This window comes from Notothenia rossii (genome assembly GCF_949606895.1).
Source record: "Notothenia rossii genome assembly, chromosome: 3".
Lineage (NCBI taxonomy): Eukaryota > Metazoa > Chordata > Actinopteri > Perciformes > Nototheniidae > Notothenia > Notothenia rossii.
The window spans coordinates 25,052,753-25,071,884 of record NC_136901.1 but is presented as its reverse complement, the minus strand read 5'-3'; the positions used below and the strand labels follow the sequence as shown (position 1 = coordinate 25,071,884).

Sequence of the window (19,132 nt, the reverse complement as noted above, 5' to 3'; positions counted from 1 at the left end):
CCCTTTGGATTGTACTTCAAAACCGTATCAACCTTCTGCCAAACGTTTTTTTTCAAAATATTAGGGTTAATGATTAAGCAAATTAAATATTTCTAGGTAAGTACGTTTTTTATTACAATATTACAAAAAAAGAGTATACGTTGCATGATCATATCGTATAATTGTTTACTAATCTAAACATTTGAGACAGTTATATAGGATTTCAAGGTTTATCTGTCCTGATTCTTCACGATCCACTTCTCCTGGACCCCTCTTTCTGTTATTTTTCGATGAGAGGATAACAGTCGAATCAGATGAAATGGAGGAAGATGGTGATGTTGTAGGGTTCGGCAATGAAGCTGGTGAAGCTGTAAGATCGAGGATTGAATCAGCTGATGCTGTTAGGTCCGGCAACACTGATGAGTCTGATTCGTCTTCTACAAAATTAACCTCGAGATCTAAAAATTGACACAGGAGAATAAAAGAAGAATAAAAAAAGTGTTAAGATGTTATGATATGTAAAAAATATATTTTTTTAAATGTAAATAAAATGTTGTTGATTAACACATAATTTCAAACTATTTCCTAAAAATGTGTTGGTACAGTATGAGAAAGTATCAGTTGTATACATGCAGTAATATTGATGCATCCATATTAAACAAAGACTGAGTCAAATCTTCCAAACCTTTATTTAACAACCGTACCTGTTACTGGATACTGGCGGAATCCAACCTTGAAGTTTCGGACCCCTGATTTAATCAGTTCATCAAATATGTCGGCATCAACCTCAGTATCTGATGTATCAGTAAGATTGAGCAGGCCTTCAGTTAGAAGTTGAGACTCCAGACTAAATTTGTCTGTAACTGGGAGATATAAAAAATAAATGACAATACCATGTCATTTAGACTTCCAAATTGACCTTTTTTAGTGACTTACGTTTACAATTATAATATAGATACAAACCTTCTTGAAGAAACCGGAGAAAATCAAAGTTTTCATCAATTTGTGGAACTTTAATGTATTTCTGGACTCCTCCATATTCCACCTTTGCCAGCATTTTCTGTATACATTTTAGTAAGTTAATGAGAAGTAGCTTTCTACACAATGTTATGTAATTGCAATGAATAAATGAACAATCATTGTTAGACATCACATACATTATATCACATAATGTATCTTACCACAATAATTGCGAAGAGAAGATATTAATCCATCTGCCGTTTTCAAAAGCAACGGCCCGTCTACACTACAGGCATGAAAAAATCTTGAAGCTGGGCGTGTCTGAAGCTTGGCGATTTTTTGCGAGCAACCAATCACATGAATCTCCCGCCCCCGACATACAAAGCAATAGCAATGTTAAAACGAAGTAAACTGGATATAAACTCTCCAAACAGGCGAAAAAACGATCAGTTTCACCCACTGTCTCTGCCACCTCCCTCCATGCCTGGTTCCTCCGGTTTGTATCCCGGTAAATAGTTCCGGTCGTAAAGAACCGGGTGATTTGCTACCGTAATATCTCGTTTGGAATATGAGGAAATGAACTGCGGTCTGGCTCTCCCAGCTTGCACGCGGTTTGATTGGCTGCGCTTGCACTGGCGGGATTTGCATAAACGGAATTTGATTGGCTGATGCCAAGCATGGAGCCTCAAAAGTTGAACATTGTTCAACTTTTGATGCCGATAGATGCTCGTGATGCTTGCAAAGCCATGCCATGCTCCCCACAATGCAGTTCGGTCAAGATTACAAATCTTCCACGTCACCCCATTCAAGTGAATGGGCGCAGCGTTGAAAGCATTTTTTGATGCCTGTAGTGTAGACGTACCGTAGACACAAACAAGCTTTTGTTATTTTTATACAAAAGACAGCACCTAAAAATGTAAGATGTCACACAAAATAATTGAATACTCTTAAGTACAACACTGTAGGTGATCTATGCAAGAGATAAAATAGGTAATAAAGCAATGCCAAATTGAATGCAGAACACCTAAAAGAAAAATATAGCTCAATCATCGTAAAAAAGCTGTAATGCTGTGACGATAAATTATTTGCCACCGGCAAATACAATGGCGGCTAAATTGTTCAGAGTTTTACGGGGCGTGGTTTGCACTTCGCCCAGACAATCGAAATTGGTACTTTTTTCTCCCCAGGATAGTACCACCTCTCTAGCAGGCACTAAAAATGGGGGTAAAAGTTCTCTGAACTAAGTTCTCTTTTTGGTGTGAACGCAAAATTCAAGGCACTATCGGAACTAAACGGGTAAATTACTCCGGTGTGAAGGCGCCTAGATGCACCAGTAACATTAACCTTTGATGTAGTCTTGCAAGTTTCTATGATTCATTAGCAAATAAACGCAAGCCTTCAAAACAGGGATCTCATTAAATATAATACTACCGATATAACGTTCCCACTCGGTGCCTGCATTCACATAAAGGTTATGTTTGTTTGGTTATACGTTTTTTCGGCTTGGTTAGCTAGTGCTAACTCTAGCTTAATGCTAAAAGCCCACAAGCCAAACACATCTTATCTTAGCGGTGACTCGCCTGTCTTATAACACAGGAAAATAGTATATCACACTTTTGTCATGAAAACGGAAGTTTTAGCGAACTAAGAGACATACCAATAACAAAACACAACATTAACAGAAATGATTTTAATTTACTTACCGAACAATGTCAGGGAGCAGTTAGCCGTCACGGCAAGACTCTGGTTTGAAGTGGCTAGTGCTACGGCGATGGGGGTGTGGTGATACGTTAATTTACACTTAAGGTGTTAGGTTTGGAGTTAAGAGTTAAACGTTCAGAGTTAATGTACTACAATTACACTTACAGATTTGATTTATAGATATTTCGTTTTGACACTCGTTTTTAACACCAACTATTTGTCTAATGAGAGTTAAATATAAGGGATTTAACTCTATCAGGAGTATATTTAACTCTACTCTTGTTTAAATTTCACCAACACCAAAATATTAACACTTCTCAATTTGCTGTGTATGACCAGGAAGTAATGCAGGAACGTGTCTATTCTTCTGATATCGACCCTAGAGAACAACGTGTATTTCCACAGCAATATGTGAATACAGCTGTCATCCAGCAGCCCACTAATGTTGCAGTGATAACATCAACTCCACAGACAGATGTGACTTACTTGGCTCAAGCAGTCCAGGATAGCATTTCTCTGAACAGGCTCCCAATATCAGAGCCACTTGTATTCACTGGTGACCCGATCCATTTCATTGAGTGGAAGGCTTCATTCACATCACTCATAGACAAAAGGAACATTTCTTCAGCTGACAAACTGCACTATCTGAGAAAGTATGTAGGAGGTCCAGCCCGAAGAATACTTGATGGCATCTTCTTCAGAAGTGATGAGGAAGCCTATAAGGATGCATGGAGCCGTCTCAACCAAAGGTATGGTCAGCCCTTTATTATACAGAGAGCATTCAGAGAAAAAACTGTCAAACTGGCCAAAAATACACGCAAAGGATGCTGTTGGATTACGGACATTTGCTGATTTCCTAAACTCATGTCAGGAAGCCATGCCCTATGTTAAAGGTCTGGACATTTTGAATGACTGCGAGGAAAATCAGAAACTGATTCGAAAGCTACCTGACTGGACAGCATCACAGTGGAACAGAAAGGTTACTCAAGTCATGAGAAGTGAACAAGAATTTCCAAACTTCCAGCAGTTTGTTGATTTCATTTGAATGGAAGCAGAGATTGCCTGTAATCCTATTACTTCATTCCGTGCTCTCCACTCAGCAGAGTCGAACTCAGAGAAACATCATCTGAAAGAAGGGAGAAGTAAAATGAGTGTTCTCCACACACAGACAGCCACAGAGACTGAAATTAAAGGACGGGCAAAAACAAGTTTAAGGCCTCCATGCATGCTATGTCAAGACAGTAACCATGGTCTTCACTATTGTCCTGAGTTCAAAAGTAAATCTCTGGACGAACGAAGGAAATATGTAAAGGAAAATAAACTGTGCTATGGCTGTCTAAAGCCAGGCCATAATGCAAGGGACTGTCGTCACAGACACTCATGTGACAACTGCAAAGGAAAACATCCTACATCTCTCCATGATGACAGCTACACTACAGCAAAAACATCATCAGTTCTGAGTCAGAGCAGCACAGATGAAGCAGCAACCACACTGACTCTTAATGTGAATACTGAGGAGCCATCTGAGAATACTTCAATGATTGTGCCAGTGTGGGTTTCTTCTGTCAGCAATCCAGGTATGGAAAGGCTTGTGTATGCGTTGCTCGACACTCAAAGTGATACGGTCTTCATTGAAAAGGAAGTAAGCAACAGCTTGCAAACAGAGACACATCCTGTGAGGCTCAAGCTCACAACGATGATTGGAAAGGATGCATTGGTGCTCAGTGAAAGGGTCCAAGGTCTCAGAGTGAGAGGTTTTAACTCCACAATCATCATCGATCTCCCTCCAACCTACACTAAGGATTGCATACCAGTGAATCGAAAACACATTCCTACCTGTGAAACAGCAAGGCACTGGAATCATCTCCGCATAATAGCAGATGAAATCCCACCACAGCTAGATTGTGAAGTTGGCCTTTTGATAGGTTATAATTGCTCAAGAGCACTGGCACCACGGCAAGTAATCCCGGGAGGAGATAGTGAACCCTATGCAGTTCGCACGGATCTAGGATGGAGTATTGTGGGTTACACATCATCACAGAATGAGGCACCAAGCTTCAAAAATATGTGCCACAGAGTTGCTGTCAAGGAGCTCCCTTCAGTGACTCCAGCAGATGCATTACGGGTATTGGAATCTGACTATCAGGATGCCAATAAAGATGGAAAGACTGTCTCAAATCGGATACATAAAATACATCTGAGTACAACTCCTCAGCAGTGGAGATACGTTCTACTAAAGATAACCCTGCTGACCTTGCATCTAGAGGTTCAAGGGCAAATGAGATTCTCACGTCCAGCTGGCTCACAGTACCTCAGTTTCTATTGGAGAAGGACATACCACCAGCTGTAGATGTCATCACAGAAATGCAGATTGGAGATCCTGAAATCTAAAATATTCAGACACTAAACACACAAACAGTGGAACAAGTGAGTCTTTCAGACAGATTGTCAAAGTTTTCTTCATGGTCAAAGGCAACTCAAGCTGTCGCTCGTCTCATCCGTTGTGCTAGAAGAGATAAGTCAACGAATCACAGCACAGTACAAGAACGAGAGGATACACAGCATATCATCATAAAGGATTTACAGAGACAAATATATCCAGAAGAGATAAAGTTGCTCAGTAAGAAAACTCAGCTTCCTCGACAGAGTAAACTGTACAAGTTGGATACCTTTCTGGATCAAGACGGACTGCTCAAGGTGGGTGGAAGACTGAAAAATGCATCTCTCCTTGACTTACTGAAACATCCAGTGATAATCCCAAAGGACCATCCCATTACCAGGACAATAATAGCTCATTATCATGAGAAGGTACAACATCAAGGTAAAGGCATGACTATTAATGAGATAAGATCACATGGATACTGGATTCAAGGAATCAACAGAGCTGTGGCAACCTACCTGCATCAGTGTGTTACATGCAGAAAACTCAGGAGGTTCACAGAGGAACAACGTCTGGCAGATCTGCCGTCCGAGCGTGTGGATCCATCACCACCATTCACTTATTGTGGCATGGACTGTTTCGGTCCATTTCTCACCAAGCAAGCGCGCAAGGTACAAAAGAGATACGGCCTACTCTTCAAATGTCTCTGCTGTCGAGCTATTCACATTGAAATGTTGGACGACCTGTCAACAGATAGCTTCATTAATGGCCTGCGTTGCTTTATTGCCATAAAAGGAGCAGTGTGTCAGATAAGATCTGACCAAGGAACTAACTTTATGGGAGCCAAAAATGAGCTAACTCAAGCTCTTAAGCAACTGGATGTTAGCCGTCTTAACACATTCTTAGCTGAGAAGCTAAGTGTGATTTCGTCATGAACACTCCGCATGCAAGCCATGCAGGAGGTGTATGGGAACGTCAAATCAGAACAGTGAGAAATGTTCTTCGTTCCACTCTTTCACCCTCATCAGGCAGGCTGGATGATGCCTCTCTGCGGACATTCTTCTATGAGGCTATGGCTATTGTGAACAGTCGGCCACTGACAGTTGACAATTTGAGTGATCCAAATAGTCAAGAGCCGCTTACGCCCAATCACCTGTTCACCATGAAACCAATCACAGCCTTACCACCTCCTGGTAGATTTATAAGCAGAGGTGTGAGTGATGCACAAGATGGCGCCGGTGTGTGTACCTGGCCGCCTGCTACTCCTACAGTTGTTTGTGTTTTCGATGTTCTTAACCCTTGTCGCTACACAGATCGAGTCTCTGCTGGTGTATGATCGTCAATATCTTTTAGATCTTCGACATAATGTCAGGTTTTTGGATGCGTGAGCATGGTGGGCAGAAAACTGTGCCCCCGCTACTGGCGGGGATCCCGACTCACCTGTGCCGGGCCTTGGCCCTGCCTCCTCGGCGGAAGCGTCTCCGTCGTCGCGGCAAACGCGGAGGTCGGCTGGTGAAGCTTAAAACCTGGCTGGCAGGATCTTCGTCCATTTCCCGGACAGGACTTGGATTAATCCATCCTTTCGTTGTGACCCAGTGTTTCCTGGACCCCATCGATGCCTGCCTTGTACCTGTCATCGGATCGTTTGTGGGATTCCAGCCCCGCCGCCCCGGCCCTCCTCGGCTTTTCCAGCGCGGGGTAAACCACGATCTTCTGAAGACGCTGCCACGGTCTCGCAGATCCGCTGAACCGCAGCCCCCGGCGCCCGCCAGGGTCGGCCTGGTAAACGCCAGATTACTGGCGAACAAGACGTTTATCCTGAAGGATTTCTTCAACTCTCGCGGCTTGGATTTTCTCTGCGTGACAGAGACCTGGATCGGTGCCGGTGAGTGCAGCCCGCTGGTCGAACTTTTACCGGCCGGCTGTTCTTTTTTTAACTCCCCGCGGACGTCGGGCCGTGGAGGAGGAACGGCGACTGTCTATAAAAATGACTTTAAATGTAAGCAGCGCGCCGTCTTGTCCTCCTTTTCCAGTTTCGAGGCACATTTATTTGAGGTGGATCGCTCCGATCCGGTGCTGTGCGCCGTCATCTACCGACCCCCCAAATACAATAAGGACTTCTTAAATGACTTCTCTGATCTGCTGGCTGAAATTATGCCTCAGTATGATCGTGTCCTCCTTGTCGGGGATTTTAACATTCATGTGTGCTGTCCGGACAAGCCGTTGGTGAAGGACTTCTTAAGCCTTATTGACTCTTTTAACTTGGTGCAGTGTGTGTCCGGTCCTACACATGAACGTGGACACACATTAGACCTTGTCCTCTGTCATGGTTTGTCTGTATCCAACCTGGAAATCTGTAGTAATGTGCTGTCTGATCATCTGCCTGTGATGTTCGAAGCTGCTTTCTCCCGCGCTGCAGTTCAATCTTGCGCTCCTGCTCGGAGCCGTCGGATTTTTAACCCTGTCACTGCTGGTCAGTTCTCGTCTGCTTTTAACCAGCTGTGTGTCCCCTCTGGCTTAACATCTGCAAACACGGAGGAGCTCAGTTCTTGGTTTCACTCCTCCTGCCGAACCATACTGGACTCTATGGCTCCATTAAAAACTGTGCAGCCCAAAGCTAAACCTGAGCCCTGGCTTGATGCGAACACTCGCGCAGCTAGACAGGAGTGCCGCAAAGCTGAACGCAGATGGAAGAAGGACAAGCTGCAGGTTTTCTATCAAATCCTAATGGACTGTTGGCGCTGCTACCAGAGCACTCTTAAAGAGGCCAGAAGACAATACCTGTCTAACATTATCGACTCTAATCGTCACAACCCGCGTGTGTTATTTAAAACCATTGTAACTGTTCTTAACCCCCCCTCAGCCTGGGTACACAGAGGCTTCCCCCGAAATGTGTAATAGCTTCTTGCACTTTTTCATTGATAAGGTTACTACTGTAAGGACCCTCATCTCTACTCCTGCATCGGACCCCTCTGACCCTGTTCCTTCCTCAGCTGTGTTTGATGTGTTTGAACCTGTGTCTCTGAAGGCCTTAGAAGATGTGGTTGGCCAGATTAAGCCATCAGGTTCTCCTTGTGACTCTGTCCCGCCTCACTTTTTTAAAGAGGTTTTCCCTAGTATAGCGCAGTCGGTTCTGGCCGTTATTAACAGCAGTCTGTCTTCTGGTATTGTCCCCCAAAGTTTTAAACATGCTGTGGTGCAACCCCTGCTTAAGAAACCTGGTCTTGATCCTGGTGTGCTAGCCAATTTTAGACCCATCTCAAAACTGCCTTTTATTTCAAAGATCCTAGAAAAAGTTGTTTATACACAATTAAAATCTTTTCTGGATGAGCATGATGTCCTGGAGGTTTTCCAGTCTGGTTTTAAAACACTGCATAGCACAGAGTCAGCCTTACTAAGAGTTTTTAATGACACCATCCTGGCAAATGACTATGTGATTCTTGTCCTCCTGGATTTAACTGCGGCTTTTGATACTGTGGACTACAACATTTTAGTGCCTCGGTTACAGCACCTAGTGGGTATTTCTGGTACTGCCTTGGACTGGTTCAAGTCCTATGTAGCACACAGAACCATGTGCGTAAGCCTTGGTGGTTCTGAGTCCCACCCTGCTCCACTGTCATATGGGGTTCCACAGGGTTCAATTTTAGGGCCCCTGCTTTTCTCATTGTACCTGCTGCCCCTGGGTTCCATCTTGAGGAAGCATGGTACCTCCTTCCATTGTTATGCTGATGACAGCCAGATCTATGTGCCACTAAAAAAGAAGGATGCTTTCTCTCTGCAACCGCTTCTGTTATGTCTTGAAGACATTAAAGCCTGGATGTCTTTAAACTTTTTAAAATTCAATGAAAATAAGACAGAAGTGATGGTGTTCGGTCCCAGTGGCTCATGTAAACCCCCTCCTGTTGACTTGGGCCCCTTGATGCATTACAGGAAGCCAACAGTGACAAACTTGGGTTTTAAGATGGACAGTGATTTTAAACTTGACCGGCAAATTGGGGCAGTAGTGAAGTCCAGCTTTTTTTATCTTAGGCAGCTGGCAAAGGTGAAGCCCTTCCTTGGACACAAGCACTTTGAAATAGTAATCCATGCCTTTATTACATCTCGGCTGGATTACTGTAATGCACTGTATTTTGGAGTCAGCCAGTCCTCCCTCGCACGTCTCCAGTTAGTCCAAAATGCTGCCGCACGCCTTCTAACTGGAACACGTAAGAGGGAGCACATTACTCCCATTTTAGCCTCCCTCCACTGGCTGCCTGTGCATTTTAGAGTCCATTTTAAGATTCTTTTATTTGTTTTTAAATCTTTTAACGGTCTCGCCCCGCCGTACCTCTCAGAGCTGCTCCATCCTTACTCTCCTGCCCGGTGCCTCAGGTCAGCTGATCAGCTGCTCCTGGAGGTACCGAGGTCTAAACGGAAGCTCAGAGGGGATAGAGCCTTTTCCGCTGCCGGTCCCAAACTGTGGAATGGCCTCCCATTGACCATTAGACAAGCCCCTTCACTGTCCATTTTTAAAACTCGCCTAAAAACCCATTTTTATTCCTTGGCTTTTAACCCAGCATGAGACTCTGTTTCTGTTTGTTTTTATATGCTTCATTGGTTTTGTTGTTTTTATATTGTTATTTATTGTTGTTTTGTTTTTGTTTTTTATGGCGTGTACAGCACTTTGTTTCAGCTCCGGCTGTTTTGAAAAGGGCTTAATAAATAAAGTTGAGTTGAGTTGAGTTGAGTATAAGGGAAGATATGTATGCTCGCAAAAGGTGGCGTCATGTTCAGTACCTTGCAGAACAGTTCTGGAGCCGTTGGAGAAAGGAATACCTCTTTAGCATTACCACCAGACAACACTGGCATACTCCAAAGAGAAACCTCGAAGTCGGTGACATCGTCATGGAGAAGACATATCTGCCCAGGAATGAGTGGAAGTTGGCAAAAGTTATAGAGACAGTGACAGATAAAGATGGGCTAGTGAGAAGAGTCAAGATTCGTATTGGAGACCAGAAGACGGGAAAGATGGGACAGTGTTCTGGAAAGCCGTCCATTCTCGAACGTCCAGTGCAGAAGCTGATCCTGCTCTTGGAGACTGTTTGACCACCCTCTTCACGGCACAACCATATCCTTTACAGTATGAACACTTATTCATGGACATTCTAATGGAATAAGAGTTAAGGTTAAAGGTCAAATCGAGTTCAGAAATTATTCGTGCTTTATCTATAAAGTTAACAAATTCACTCATAATTTGGTGGGAGTGTAAATGACCTTTAATATGTTTAACCTTTTGTAGAGGTGGTTATATTTGTGTGCCGATGTTTTCCTGTGGTAAAGTTTTGTACTTTTATTTTGATAGTTATAATATCCAGACTTTTATTTTGAAGGGACTTTTGCCGGAAGTGAATAGAGAACGAAGGATTGTAAACACGTCTAATGACGGATGAATGACGGAGAAATTAACTTCAGATAATTAGTTACGTTAGGTTTTTTAGCACCTGGCTGATAGGGGCACAAGGTTTGTTATTACTTTAATTAATATGTGTATTGATATTATGTGGTGTTATTTCGTAGTTTTGCAGAGTTTTGAGTTCACGCTTTTGTATTAGCAAAACTGCTATATAAGCAATGGAGATGTTTTATCTGTGAGATGGTGGCTAATTATTGTGTTTTCTTTCTTTTCTTAGCTCTTACGTTGGTACTTGACAATTAATGTATACATGCAAGTGTGTACAATAAAAGGATACCATCAGTTTGAGAGTTAGACCATTATTCAGCTGGGGACGCTACAAGGGGAGTTAGTCGGTTCCGTAAGAGCCAGCATGCGCAACCTAGTCTCACAGCATTTAGTGTAATAGTCACAAAATAAATGTAATTTATTCATTCGTGTTCACCAACACAATTTTCCCATTTTTGTCGTGTCAAACAGAACGATTTTAAAAGCAATGTATTTTTAGTATGTTTCGTGCCTGCACCACGTCTTTTTGTCCGGTCGGGTCTTGGAAGACCAGAAGCTGTGTGGTTCATAAAAACATTTTCCTACTCAATATCAAGCCACGATTATTGTTTTTATTTTAAATTGTATAATGTCTGACTTTTTTTGTCGTCGGCGAGGAAAAGAAACGGGGCTCAGAGCCTCAGAATACTGAAATCTGTATATTAAATCTTTTTTCCTTCCAATTTGTTATTATTTGGTGCAGGCACGAAACATACTACCAATATAAATACAATGCTTCTAAAATCGTTTTGTCAGAATACTGAAATCTGTATTTTTTAAATATTTTTTTCCTTATAATTAGTTATTATTTACATTGCTTAGAAAGATCATTCTGTGTGACACGAAATTGTGTTGGTGAACACGAATCAATAGATTAATTTCTTGACTATAACACGAGATGCTGTGTGACTGGGTTAGCATGCGGGACTGGGTGTAATGTGCAAAGTTAATGTCAGTTAGCTAACATTAGTTTAGCAACTAGTTTTCTGTGTACCTTGTCCTTGCCAACACTAATGGTATCCATAGCATACACAGCGATCACGCAGTTCTTAACTTGACTTCTGGCTTCACAGAGTTTCTTTGTTTATAGCCGTTAGCATGTATCAAACAGTATGTTATGAATGAGTTTATAAGGAGCGTAACATATTAAACACACAAAGTCTAATGCTCCTTATTGACGTTATTAATCAGTGATCCAGGATTTCATCCTTCAGCAGTATCTGCTCAGTCATCACGGTCCTGCAGCCCTTTAAGTCAGGCCAGATGGAACTTCACTTTGGATGGATGGACTCTTTCCCCTAATGGAACTCAGGAGCCTGATCGTCATCTGCAGGATGAGCAGCCTATAGGAGCTAGTGGGCAGCAGAGCTACCCAACCCCTCAATCTGTTAATTTTAAGAAACCCTGCTGTCATGGTTTTGGTTTTATGTTTTTTTCATTTTCCACCTTTTTATTTTGAAATGTTTTCCTCTTTGGCCGTGTCTCAATTCAGGGGCTGCACCCTTCGGAGGCTGCATTTGTAGAGCGCATACGTCACTTCCGCCGAATAAAGGCGGTCACAATTAAAAAAAAAAAGACAATACTCCTCCGATTGCGGCCCACAAATGAAGCCTTCTTTTTCTGGATTTGGAGGATACATCTGATGTATCCTCCGCGGTCTACCATATCCTAGGGATATGATATCCGCAAAACATTTTAATAAAAAAGAAAATAATACTTTATTCCGAGTGTTCTTGCTTTTCTCTTTGAAAGTCATCACATAACGGCATTGTAATACACGGTTCGGCTGCATTAAATATTACACATCTGCCGTAGTTATAGAGCCCTGATTAGAAGACCTTTGGACAAACTGGAAGAACCGCCACCGAAACTGAATATGTGACGTGGATCATAAATATATCAGCAATTAAACAACATCTTCAATTTCTCTTCACACAATACGTCTCCTTGCAGTATCAACATTCATCTAGTGCAATTTGAGAGCAACATTAGGAGATCTATGGATACATCTCTCAACACCCATGTGAAACAGACCTGCAAGGAGATTTTATTTTTCTTTATGGATATTTTACAAATCACTCCCCTTTCAAACTGTATTCTTTTTTATTAATAAGATATACTGTCATATAGTATTTTATACCAGTTTTTCCTTTATTCTCTTAATGTTGTATAACTATAAAGATGTGCCTCTACCTCACTGGTTCTAGAAAAAGCTTCTTATACCTATATTCTTTCGCATAGCTAGCTAACCAGATGCTGATCACAATAAAGTTATTGACTGTATGATCAGTATGACAGATGAACAGATCGCCACTGGGCTTACAACTAAAGACACAGCCACGCAAAAACAGCGGCGTGTGTACGGCTCCTTATGGGCACAGCAATTTTTTAAGTGGCGGAGCGGTGTTCCGGTGCTCTCCTTCAGGATGTGTCAGGCGAGACATATACCACGTGATGACACGTTAGGCTGGTGTTGTGTTCAAGGACCCTGACCACGAAAAATAGGCATTCGCTTGTTTAAATCTTTTGCGGTCTAGATTTCTTTAATAATTTTTTTTGCGTGCGTTTATAAATTCCCCACCCCTGCTGCAAGTAATCTCTGCAATAAAACAGTTTAGTGCCGGATGCACACAGATATTAATAGGAGGCTGTGCAAAACAGAAAAACGAATTAACCTTTATTCAAACATTAAAGAATACTTTAGGTTAACGTCTTCTTTTAAATAAGAAAAAAGCTTTGGGGGTATCTACAGATAAATATTAAGCGAGACAAAGTACTTAACGTCTAATATATTGCTTTCCTACAATGTTAACTATGTTGAAGCACTTATTTTAACTGATATTATACATAGGAATTATACTCTTATTTATGTAGATAGTATAAGAAATGTGCAGAATATGACAGTTTAATGGTGGAGGTATACACACATATTGATAGATGTCTTGTAATGCACTGTTGAGGAACCTGTGACCCAAGACAACGTAGTTGTGTATATGATATGTCAATAAACCTTTGAAAATCTTGAAACCTTGAAAGGGATGTTGTTAGTAATTCTTGAACCCTGAGAGCAGGACAGACTGAAAAGAGTCAAGGGAAACCTATAAAAGCATTTAATTGCACAAAAGATGCGGTGATGTACAAATGAAATTGCAAGCTGGAGGCTCTCTCCCCATGCGTCCGGTCAGCCAAGGTCAGGAGAAGAAGAGATCGATTCTTGGCTTGCTCTTCCTGTCGTCATCTGTGGTCTTCTCCTATTGGCCGGCGTTGACGGGGGCGTTTCCAAAGCAATTCCTGCCGGTTTCTGCTGCTGAATTACATCATTCTGATGTCTGTGCTTATTTAAACATTCCCTAATAAACGCGATTTCAGCGTCAATAAATGAGTGTTAAACCCAGTGTGTTTAGGGTACAACATCATGTCATTTCACCTTCAATTCACGGTTTGAAAACGTAGCATTTCGCCACATGCTAATGCTAACCGGAAATTTCGAAATTCACTAGCGGAAAACCGGAAGTCAAGTTTGAATATTCGGTCTTTAGAATAAAACTGATTTAAATTACGCCATATCAACATTGATTTTAATTTCTTACAATGTGCAAAATAGCCATTATATACAGTTTTTAATGAACTATTAGAGAATAACGAGTAATGAATATACTTTATAGGGATCTGCAGATGCAATGTTCAGTCTTCTTAAGCACCAACTAATATCTCGCCTGATTGTTGGCACTCAACAATCACCTTCCCTGAATTTTACTCAGGTGTAATTAAAGTCTGATTTAAGGGTTTTTCACATCATATCACATATATTTCACATCATTAATCAGAATCTGCAAAGTAACTAAAACAAATTAAGTGGAGTAAAAATACCAGGTTAACCTCTGAATTGTAATTGAGTAGAATTACAAAGTAACAATGATGTGGGTATATATTAATAATGCCCATTATGGACACAAGCAATTTTCACCCATTTATTAATTATATGTTTTAAATTTGATAACACCGACATGTTTAATACTGGCAACTTCTAATTGTGGGAAAAATGAAAACGTTCCATGGAGTAGAATTTTGCGAAACACAATAGCCAGCATGTATAGTTATGGGGGGGGGGGGGGGGGCTGGTCCCGTTCAAGTCCAGTTTCGGATAGTCTGCCGTGGTTTCGTTCCATTTCAAAGTGCTGTTTGACGCTCGGCGTAACCTTGGCGGTAGTGTAGTGTCTTCGGTAGTGTCTTCGGCCGAAATGTTTTTCGGATTTCATATAAAAATGTCCCATATAGGCCTGCGTCTGTTTCCGGTTATTTTATTTTGAAGTTCAGTTCCTGACGGACGCCAAAAAACCCCGAGATTATAGAATTAAATAAAAACAAGGATAATTGTGTGTTATTGTTGAGTAAATAACAATGTGTTATTTAGAAAAGAATAACAAATTAGAAGGAAAAAAAGATTTAAAAAATACAGATTTCAGTATTCTGAGGTTCTGAGCCCCATTTATTTTCCTCACAAAAAAAGTCCGACATTATACGATTTAAAATAAAAACAATAATCGTAGCTTGATATTGAGTAAGAACATGTTTTTATGAACCACACAACTTCCGGTCTTCCAAGACCCGACCGGACAAAAATACGTGGTGTAGGCACGAAACACCAATAGAAATACATTGCTTTTAAAATCGTTCTGTGTGACATGAAAAAATGGGAAAATCATGTTGGTGAACACGAATCAATAGGTTTAATGTCGTGACTATAACACGAAATGCCATGAGACTGGGTTGGACGTTTAGATGCTGTTTGCTTTATTTATTTCTCTGACATTTTGCAATGTTTTACTGTTTATTAAACTTTGGGACAACATTACAACCTTTTTATTCAGCTCATGCTGCTTTGAGGTAGGGCTAAAAAGAAGCCTATTTTAAACATTTCCACCAGATTTGATCATCTTTTATTTTGGTTAAAGTTTATTTAATGTATCCCAATCCCATAATAATAAGACAATCAAAAATAGACAGCAACCTTTTGCTTGATTTTTGTTTTTGCAGTGCTGTCAAAGGGATGCAAGTGTGACTGTCATTTCATCTCTTTAGTTTTAAAAAAACCAAAACAGTACATAATTTTAAATTATGCTTTAAGGATTGTTTGTCTGAAATGCTTAGTTACATTTTGCAATAATACTTTTGCAACCCTGTGTTTAATGACGAATTCACTTTTTTATTTTTCTCTTGTTTTTCTCTGTAATTAGGACAATTCTGGAGAAATTGATCTGCTGGAGAATAATCTGAAAAGTGCACAGCGGATCATCAGGACAGAGCTGCCATCCACCTGGACACCCCGAGGTGCTGGAGAAAGCAAAACGGCGATCAGGAACATCCTCCACCCAGACCTCTGCTTACTGCCGTCCTACAGACTTGTGTCTTCGTTTCAGAATTTGATTTTGTACGTGTCCTTTCTTTTAATAAATATTTAACGATTATAGCTTGAGTCGGTCCGATTCCCCAAACAGCTGCTTCTATACTTGCTGCACATATAATACAAATAAACAACTCCATAAACACACTTTTGCTGATATTTGTTTTACTGCTGGTGATGTTAAATAACATGATTGATTTCCTCTGTCTCAATGATGAAAGTTATAATAGAAGACATGAAGCTGCAGAGAGAGGATGGATATATTCTTACCTCTACTTTGTGATTAGATGAAAATACAAAATTAAATTAAAATAGTAATTGTTAAACACATTGTTTATTTCATTTACTGAGGTCTTAATCACTATTTACTGTACAACATGGGTACATAAGCAGTGGAATAATAGGATATATCTAGGTCATTAATCTGTCTTAAGTTCAGTTTAATTTTATTAATACCAAAAATAGGTCAAAGAAAAAGTTTAATTGTGTATTTCAGCAGAGCGGGAGGTCACGGTGGTGCTGGACCTGGAGGTGCTGACCTAGTGTCAGTGGGACACCATCTGGGCTGGTTTAGGGGAAGAAGGAGAATATAAACTTATAATCAGAGCTATTAAGATTACAGGGTATATGCAGGAATCCTGAAGTCAAATGTAATACCTTTTAAGACCCTTTCCATACATTTTAAGACCTCATCACCACTTTGAGTTTTAACCGGTTTACATTGGCGACACACTTTACCTCACATTTACTATATACAGTATTGATTGTCCTTCCTCCTTATCTTCCAACCATTTGGACGCAAACTTGCATTTCCCCATAACGGTGTTACTTAACAACCTGCGTAAACGGAGCTTTGTGCGCTATCAAGCAGTGAGCGTGCAATGTCCTGTTCAGGGGCCTCATTTATAAAAGGGATATACGGTCAAAAAATGGCATACGCCGGTTTCTACGCAATGTTTGCGATTTATAAAATACTAACTTGACGGGAAAATGTGCGGTCCTCAGCGCAAACTCTAACCCATGCGTATGCCCTAAGCACAAAAACGGGAGAGACGAGAAACTGCGACACCGTTGGCAGAAGGAAGAATGGAGAGAAATATGTGGAAATAATACCATAAATAAAATGTTACTCTCATTTATCATATATGAAGAATTCATTTTCACCAATTGATTAAAGCCAATCTTAAAATGATTCCTCAGACAGTGCACACAAACACACAACTTGGAGAAATAAATAAATACGGATATGTTATTTAAAACCACCTCGAATATCTTGTTAATGTGTTAATGTTATGAAATGTTTTCTCATAAATTATGTGGTAAGCAGGAGGACAGAATTAGGTCTGAACTGACGCCGTTTTACATTTCTATAGGTTGTATACGAGCATGGTTTTATACTATCATGTTTAATCGTGTTTTATGCCGTTTGCCAAACGGTACAAACACATTGCCTGAGGAAGGCTATGTATTTTTGTTGTCATTGCGTAGGAAGTGTTGTACGCACTTTCCTTGCCGGTACGCAATGTTTGGTGAATCGGAAAATGTCGGAACATTTCTGTACCTATTTTTTGGATTTCTACTACGTAAGCAACCTTCCCACGTGAATCCTTTGCACGGCGTTATAAATGAGGCCCGAGATGACGTCAAATCCAACGGGATGCCATAAATAAACTACACATAATCACACTACACACCTATGCAATGATTACATTCAGGCCGACTTTACAATACAACCTCTTTGGACAATTTATATACTTATTGAAAACAAGCTACAACATTTTATACCTTGGAAAATGCCATTTAATACTTTTTAATAGCCTTACTTTTCTCTAAATTGATTGATCAACTTTTAATACTTTTTAAGACCCCGCGGACACCCTGGATTAGAACACTAATATTGTTAAGAATCAATCTATACAATGTGGTGGTGACACCATATTGTGGACCATAATTCACCTTGGTTGTTGTGTTGCTACACGGACCCTTTAGTGGGAACACCTGTAGCGTTAGCTATTCAGTCCTGCTAGCTTGTCATGCAGAGCAGACGTGTACTACCTTCTGGATGTTAACCTATAATAAAGAGTGGAACTCAGTTCTAAACACATCGCCTCCGACTCCCTTTCCTCTGCACCACACTGGTGACCCCGACTTTTCCGAGAAAGTTTCTGGAAAATTAACGTTTTCGTAAAGTTGCCGGAGTTTTGGGAGAATGCCGCGGCGGCATGGTTTGCACAAGTGGAGGCGCACTTCGCCTGCCGACAGGTCCGTGACGGGGACCTGAAATACTACCATGTTGTAGCAGCGCTAGGAGGCTCCACGTCGTCCAGGTTGTTTGGTTTTATCACAGACCCCCCACACCATGGCAAATATGAGGCAATTAAGGCTTTTCTCCTTAAGACATATAGCTTATCTGCTAAGGAGAGGGCCCGCCAGATACTTGACATTCAAGGCCTAGGACATGGGTTCCCAAAGTGGGGGTCGCGACCCCGACGGGGGGTCGCGAGATGATTTCAGAATCCTATTGATGTGACCCCTGAGGTGTTTTAAAATATATATATATATATATATATATATATATATTTACATGTGCATATACATTTTGTATTATGTAATTCTGTTTAATAGGTAAGCGGGACCAATGAAGGAATTTTGATTCTGACAGATTTACGACAGTAACATTTGCAGCTCAAAGGTCACTTTAAAGCACCACAGTAAATATCAGAGACGTAAAACACACATCAACTATACTAGTATATTTCTTCTGAAAAGCTCTTTAATACATTTTTCAAAATGAAACGTTGGTTAATACCAACTAGTGAGAAGGCAGACAGGCCGGCGGAGAAGGCAGCGGAGGAGAGCGGAGAGCCGCCATCACAAAGGCCGTCGACTTCTTGCGCGGGAAGAGGAGGAGGAGGAGGAGACGACAACCGTAAGGTGGTCCATAAGCAGTCAGACCAGCCTTCATCCAAGTGTCGCAAGTATCGAGAGGAATACATCCAGTACGGATTCACATGCCTCATTATCAATGAAGCACAACATCCCCAATGTGTAGTGTGCACTGAGGTTCTTGCACATTGAAGGATTATTTGAATTATTTGAAGTATTAAAGTAACGTGTTATGGCAGGAAAGTTAAATCTGGTATATTCATTTTAATGTCACCTTATATATATTCATGTGTGTTAAATTTGAAGGGACAAAGTATATTTTCCCTCCCCAATATATTGAGGT

General features: G+C 41.0%; 1 long non-coding RNA gene across 1 annotated transcript; it reads right to left on the bottom strand.

Moving 5' to 3' along the window:
• Window positions 1–360: 360 nt before the first annotated feature.
• On the bottom strand, window positions 361–1,684 carry LOC307032290. Its single transcript, XR_013806219.1, has 4 exons — window positions 1,161–1,684; window positions 943–1,039; window positions 684–842; window positions 361–437 (listed from the first exon to the last, which is right to left on the bottom strand). It is a non-coding gene; the product is annotated as an uncharacterized lncRNA (long non-coding RNA).
• Between the last annotated feature and the right edge of the window lie 17,448 nt (window positions 1,685–19,132).